Below are 6,105 nucleotides of genomic sequence, written 5' to 3'. Positions count from 1 at the left end.
ACAAGCAAGGCAGGCAGCAAGATATAAGCACACAGTGGGACTGTGCATGATGCTATTGATTGTGTATGAGCAAATGTTAATTGTTCCAAACTGTGAGATATATCAGCCTGCAGTTTCTGTCTGCAGGAATTCTTTATTAAAGGATAATGGAAGACGGTTTTTTTTCTGCAACCATTTTCAAGCTAACCACTTTTCTGCCAGAGTGATCTCCAACTTGGTGGACTGCTAATGTATCACATTTGTCCTACCTGACAGAAAAGCGGTGAAATAGCACTTTTGTAATGTATGTGGGAGGAAACAATGCAAAATCGTTTCCCCCACCAGATGAGTACATGACTTAACACCTCCCAGGGATGCCTGCAAAACAGGACAACAAAAAGTTCATGTTTTCCTGGTCACCCAGCTGGTGCACAGGTGTATTTTAAATGATCAACAGGTTGAGTTCATTAATTCTCTTGTGATTCTGTGAGACCTTGAAAACATGAACTGTTTGGGGTACTGAGGACCGACTTTGAGAACCAATGATGCAGAGCATTTGTTATAATTCTTACTGACTGGGAGAGTAGAGTCCTGCATGCAGACAAACCAAGCATATGAGACGTATGTTTGTATTAGTTGAGATATATATATATATATATATATATATATAAGTCACTGAAGGATGCAGTTTCTCCAAATATGTTACTGAATATTAAAAAAAAGCATTTTTGTGTATTTTTCTTATGTTGGCGTCTTACAATGTCTATAACTGAAATTTAAGGACAACAAGAGAACATTTGTGGCTTACTATATTTTTTGTTTTTCTTCTCTCCTAGAATGTGTTTGTTAATGAATTGCACCAAAAGATGCTTTCAAAATGTTGAAGCTTCTTCAAAACTTAATAAACTGCAGATTTGTTATGTTTGTTTTTTTGGCTGTTGAAAGATGATGTGTTGTCTGTTATTAAAATAGGTTTCATTTGCTCTGACATTGAGCCTAAACATTGCTTGTTGAGCACGATTGGATAGCTGATACTGCCGACTTATACTCTCAACCTAAAATATGCGGCTGGAGATTGACCCGTTACAAAGCTGCTGGGGAATAGGGTGCTAAACGTCTTTGGTCCTGCACACCATATCCCTGCCATTCTAAAAAGGGGAGCTTGACATTAAATATTTGCTTTTTGAACCCATATTTAAAGTACATCCCTTGCTTACACATTATGAAGGCTACCATGTTGTTGGCTAAACCAATATTCATGAAAAACAGTATTTCAATTCGCTAGAAACTAGTGTAATTGTTGTACACTCCAATAATAGGAGCTATTGAAGGAGCAGATGAGGAATAGTAGTAGCTACTGGATCAATACTTACAGGACTTGTAAATAGGCAAAATCTGAAGTTTATTCCACTGTGTATGCAATGTTTTGGTTGATTGGTAAGACCTTTATCAAGATGTACTTGCAGGCCCTGTGAGTGTTGTCCTTTCTGTGTACGTACATATGCGTGTCTGTTAATATCGTTGTTGCTATTGAAACATCAGTACAATAAATCTAAGTTTTAATTATCTGATGATAAAAATACATTGAATGTCCTGTTTTATTTATGGAATCTTTATCTTTAATGTTATCTATAATTGACATAGCTTCCAACTGACTCTAAGGGGTATATCCAATTAGCCCCGGTAATTTACCGGGGCTAATTGTCCCGCCGAGGGCTATCTAATTAGCCCCGATAAACTGGCACGTGCCGCAGTTTATCAGGATTTTGTTTCAGCTGCCTCCGGCAGGCGAAGCAGAATCCCCGGAAACAGCCCCGTTTTCCCTGAACCTGTGTGTTTTTGGGAGAAAGTGTTTTTTTTTTTTTTTGTGTGTTTTTTTTACAGGTGATCAATCTGGATAGCCTGTAAAAATAATCTGTGAAACATCGGAAAAAAGTCAGAAAAACTTCCAAAAACTGCAGTTTTTCAGACCCGATGTTTTACCGGGGATAATTGGATATCCCCCTAAAAATTTGTACCCATTCTTGCGAACCTATCACTGTAATTGCAGACACATTGAAATGAAACAGTTGGAACTAGTTTATACAGATTTGCTGTCATACATCTAGCCTCAATACGCCATGCACCGTGAGCCGGCAGCTCTGATAAGGTTGGGTGTCTATTTTGCTGGAAATAGATCACTTTGCTATGTGAATAAGAGAGACAAGCAGACTCTGCTGAATCAAATTATATGCGGCATGCCTATATTCTGTTTGTGACTGCGTTTGGATCTGCATGCAAAATGCTACATTACAGTGTTTTCCATTTCAGTCAGCAAAATCTGCTTGTGCGTCTTATTCACATAGCGATGCGAATAAGGCGCATTTTCAGGGGAAAAAGCACAAAAGTATACTTGCGTTCATGACTAGGCGCGAATGGAAGGATATAGGTTGCAGGAGGACACATCTGTAACATGCCTATAATTAGCTGATAGGTAAGCTATAAACTAGGTTCCAATCATTGGCTTTGGCACTGGTTTTATGTATGTATCAGTAATTAATGGACTTAATCCAAAACATAACCAGTTGTACATGGCTTTATATGTTTTACGAAGTGCTGCCTGTTGAGAAATCTAAATTACTCCTACAACCACTGCTGTACAAGGGCTACAGTCACCAGCCCTGCTGGAGGAACACAAATAAGCTGCCCTATCTTTGGCTTATACAGATGTGTTCTCTTACAACTTTGCTACAAGTCGCGTTACAAATAATGTGTGATGACTGTGTGACTTGGTAGCGCCTAGCGTCTTTTGCAATGTAATAGGACACACATGCCGCTTCTGCTGATTAAAATGATATGCAGCATGCCTATATTCTGTGTGTGACTGTGATTGTATTTGCATACAAAATGCTATCCTACAGTGTTTTCCAGGAAAATGTTTAATGTGTGATTTAGGATGCAGATAGAGCTGCTATTACACACAATATAGGCATTTATCTAATACACATTTTCATCTAATACGCACCGGCATAGCATGACTTGAAGGGCTGTTTAGCGTGACTGCAGCAAGGATGTAAGAGAGGACATATCTCTGCTCGGCACATATTACACTTGGCTCATAATATAATTTGATCTACTTTCTATAGACTGGAAGGGGGTTGCCACTCTGCAGGACTTCTCTGATATACTGTACAGTACAACTATGTCAAAAATAAATTACATCCCATTTAAAATATGTATTCTTAAACCCGAGTTGGTATGATTTATTAAATCCGGAGAGGAGCTCATTTCGAGTTGATCGTAGCTGTGCTAAATTTAGCACCGCTACGATCAGGCACTCAGACATGCGGGGGGACATGTCTGAGTGCCTGCCCCTTCCCCCCCCCCCCCCCCCCCGCAGAAGTGCAAAAGCATCACACAGCGGCGATGCTTTTGCATTTCAGGAACACCTCCCGGCCAGCACAGCTCCTGCAGCTGGCCGGAAGAAACTCTTCGCTGCCCGGGTCGCAGCGGCTGCGTGTGACGTCATGCAGCCACCGCGGCCCGCCCACCCCAATGGTCCAGCCACACCTGCGTTGGGCAGACCACGCCGCCGTCCATCTCCCTCCCGCCCAGCGACTGCCTGTGCCTGTCAATCAGGCAGGGGCGATCGCTAGGCAACGACGGCCTTTGGCCGTCTGGCATGCACCGGCGCACTGCGGCGCCAGCGCTTGCACAGTACTGACCCAATCACACCGCTGCGATGAACTGCAGCGTGCAATCGGGTCAAAATTACCATCATTGTCTGCATTGTATTTGGGAAACCTTGAGCGGTTTATCCCAGAAGGGTATCCAGTTAATCCTCTATAGTAAGTGGATTGCCGGTCTTTCTCTGGCTTGTGTATATAAACATATATAATATCACCAATTTTTAGATTTTCTATCCTTATTCCTTCATAAAAATGTACAAAACATTTTTAAAAAGAACAGCGTGGCGAGCAACCCCCCCGTGCCCCTCCCCCACGCTGGCCGTCGTGATACTGTTATTCCCGACCGACGGTCACGCATGCTTTTGGAACAAAGTCCCGTCACTCTCACTTTCATGTGCTTCCTTTGCGCTTGTCACATTTTTGAGTATTTAAACCACTTGACTGATTATTTCAGATAATTTTCACATGCAGAGCATCTCAGTGGGTGTGGTTACTATTCAAATTGTAGTCCATGTGGATGATAGATCAAGCAAAAGCTGATACACATATGGTCGACTCAAGTTTTTTTGTTTATTGACCATTGTCGTGTCAACCTTAAAAACTGTTGAGCTTTTACCTGTTGACTATATCGACCATTTGGTGACGACCTACTGATTGTCTAGACACTGTCTGTACGTTGGAACCTGTTTTGAGGTCTGGACAGACCTAGCCATTCAAAAACCTTGATTGTTTTCTTTTTCAGCCATTAAGTTGTAGATGGTAATGTAAATAGGAGCATTGTTCTTTTGCATGATCCAATTTTGTCCAAACTGCAATTACAGACCAGATGGCCTCATAGTCCAGGTTATTTACTTTTAGACCTAGGCAAAATTGCTTCAGATGCGTTTTAAAGAGTTTCTAGCTCAGGATCATTGTTGTATAGCACTTCCAAAATCGGACCACGGGAACCCCTCAAAAAATGCATTTCAAAATGGCAGACTGGATGTTTCCTAATAAGGGCAAAAATAAACCAATTTATGCTTTTTACAGAGAGAGAGAGAATGCTTTTGACATTTTAATGTTTCAAAGAAATCTTTCAACAATATACTACACCACAACCATTTCTCATGTGATTTTAATGATGGACATTATTTACAGAACTTAAAAATCAACGAAATAACTTTTTTTTTTTAAGTTCTGTTAATTACAATAGTTGGTAAACACAAACTAATCCTCTTCATCACTGTCATTATATTCATTGTCAGCAGTACGGTGGTTATTATCACAACCACTGATTTGGCACTCGCTTGCATCCACATTGTGAAATACACTGCACATTTCATCTTGCAGGAATAGAGAATCATGTTGAGTAGATAATTTGGACTTTGTGGCATGTCGCAGAGTATAGGGTACTAGTATTTATTCTTTACATACCAGCCCCACTCTGCTGCCTTGATCCTCCCTTATGTAGACTTTCACATTCTTATTTGAAAGTATGTGGTACTTTGGGGATGAACTGGTACGTGGCAAATGCTCTGGTGTAACAAATTATGCAGCTGCAGCTACCTTTTCAACTACCATTTGATGATGTAGTGCATTTGTGGGTTCCATTGCTCTTTTCCCAGCAGCTTCCATATCCGAATGTTGACAAGATTCAAAACAAACTATATTTGTTACTGTAGGGAGCTCGGTCACCATCCATTTGAAAAATGCGGAGAACTTCCCAATTGAAAAAATCTGGATGTGTTATCACAGCCTCTGAAAGCTTACAGAAACAGGAGCAACTTGTAGATGTCATGACCCAACAATGATTTAATACAGAGGGTATTGTGCACAGGATTGTGGGATGGTCCCCGTCTTATGTCATTACGATAGTACAACTTGAAACCACGGTCCTTGGCATGGTACAGAAGCAGAATCGTCAAATATGCGTCTTCCCACATTACTATTGTACTGAGGATGAAACTGCAGCACGGCTGCTGATCACATCAGCATCCCCATGTGCGTTGTGCACAGTACGCCCATGCTTCAACATCTCACCTATAAGGGAAATCATTGCTTGCTTGTTGTTTCATTAACCAAGAAGTGTTCCTTCTTGCCGACAAACTTCATGCATGGGCTGAAATTAACATTCCTACTGGTCTTGGTGCAGCGTCTTCTGTGGACCATGTCCTTGATCAATTAGAATGTGCTAGCCATTTATAGAATAATTGTGTGTGTGTATGTATGTATGTATGTATGTATGTATGTATATATATATATATATATATATATATATAAAATGGATAAGATTTAAGCGACCAATGATGGCATCAAGTGTTAGGGACTGTGTGTTACTTAAAAAATGGGATTTATTACAGAACAAAAACTATTTAAAATTGTACACAAAAGTTGTGTACAATTTTAAATAGTTTTTGTTCTGTAATAAATCTCATTTTTTAAGTAACACACAGTCCCTAACACTTGATGCCATCATTGG

The 6,105-nt window shown here is 40.4% G+C and overlaps 1 protein-coding gene across 5 annotated transcripts in view; it reads left to right on the top strand.

The window, feature by feature from the left end:
• Positions 1–1,561, top strand: part of TNRC6C (trinucleotide repeat containing adaptor 6C) — a 268,173-nt gene extending 266,612 nt beyond the window's left edge. For all 5 annotated transcript variants that reach the window (XM_063960449.1, XM_063960448.1, XM_063960447.1 and 2 more), the window contains one exon: positions 1–1,561. This exon is cut by the window's left edge and continues 4,338 nt beyond it. The gene's annotated coding sequence lies outside the window, so the exon portion shown is untranslated.
• The last annotated feature ends 4,544 nt before the right edge of the window (positions 1,562–6,105 follow it).

The sequence above is a fragment of the Pseudophryne corroboree genome, chromosome 3 (assembly GCF_028390025.1).
Source record: "Pseudophryne corroboree isolate aPseCor3 chromosome 3, aPseCor3.hap2, whole genome shotgun sequence".
Lineage (NCBI taxonomy): Eukaryota > Metazoa > Chordata > Amphibia > Anura > Myobatrachidae > Pseudophryne > Pseudophryne corroboree.
Note: the sequence above shows the minus strand (reverse complement) of the source record. Positions and strands in the feature narration are given on the sequence as shown.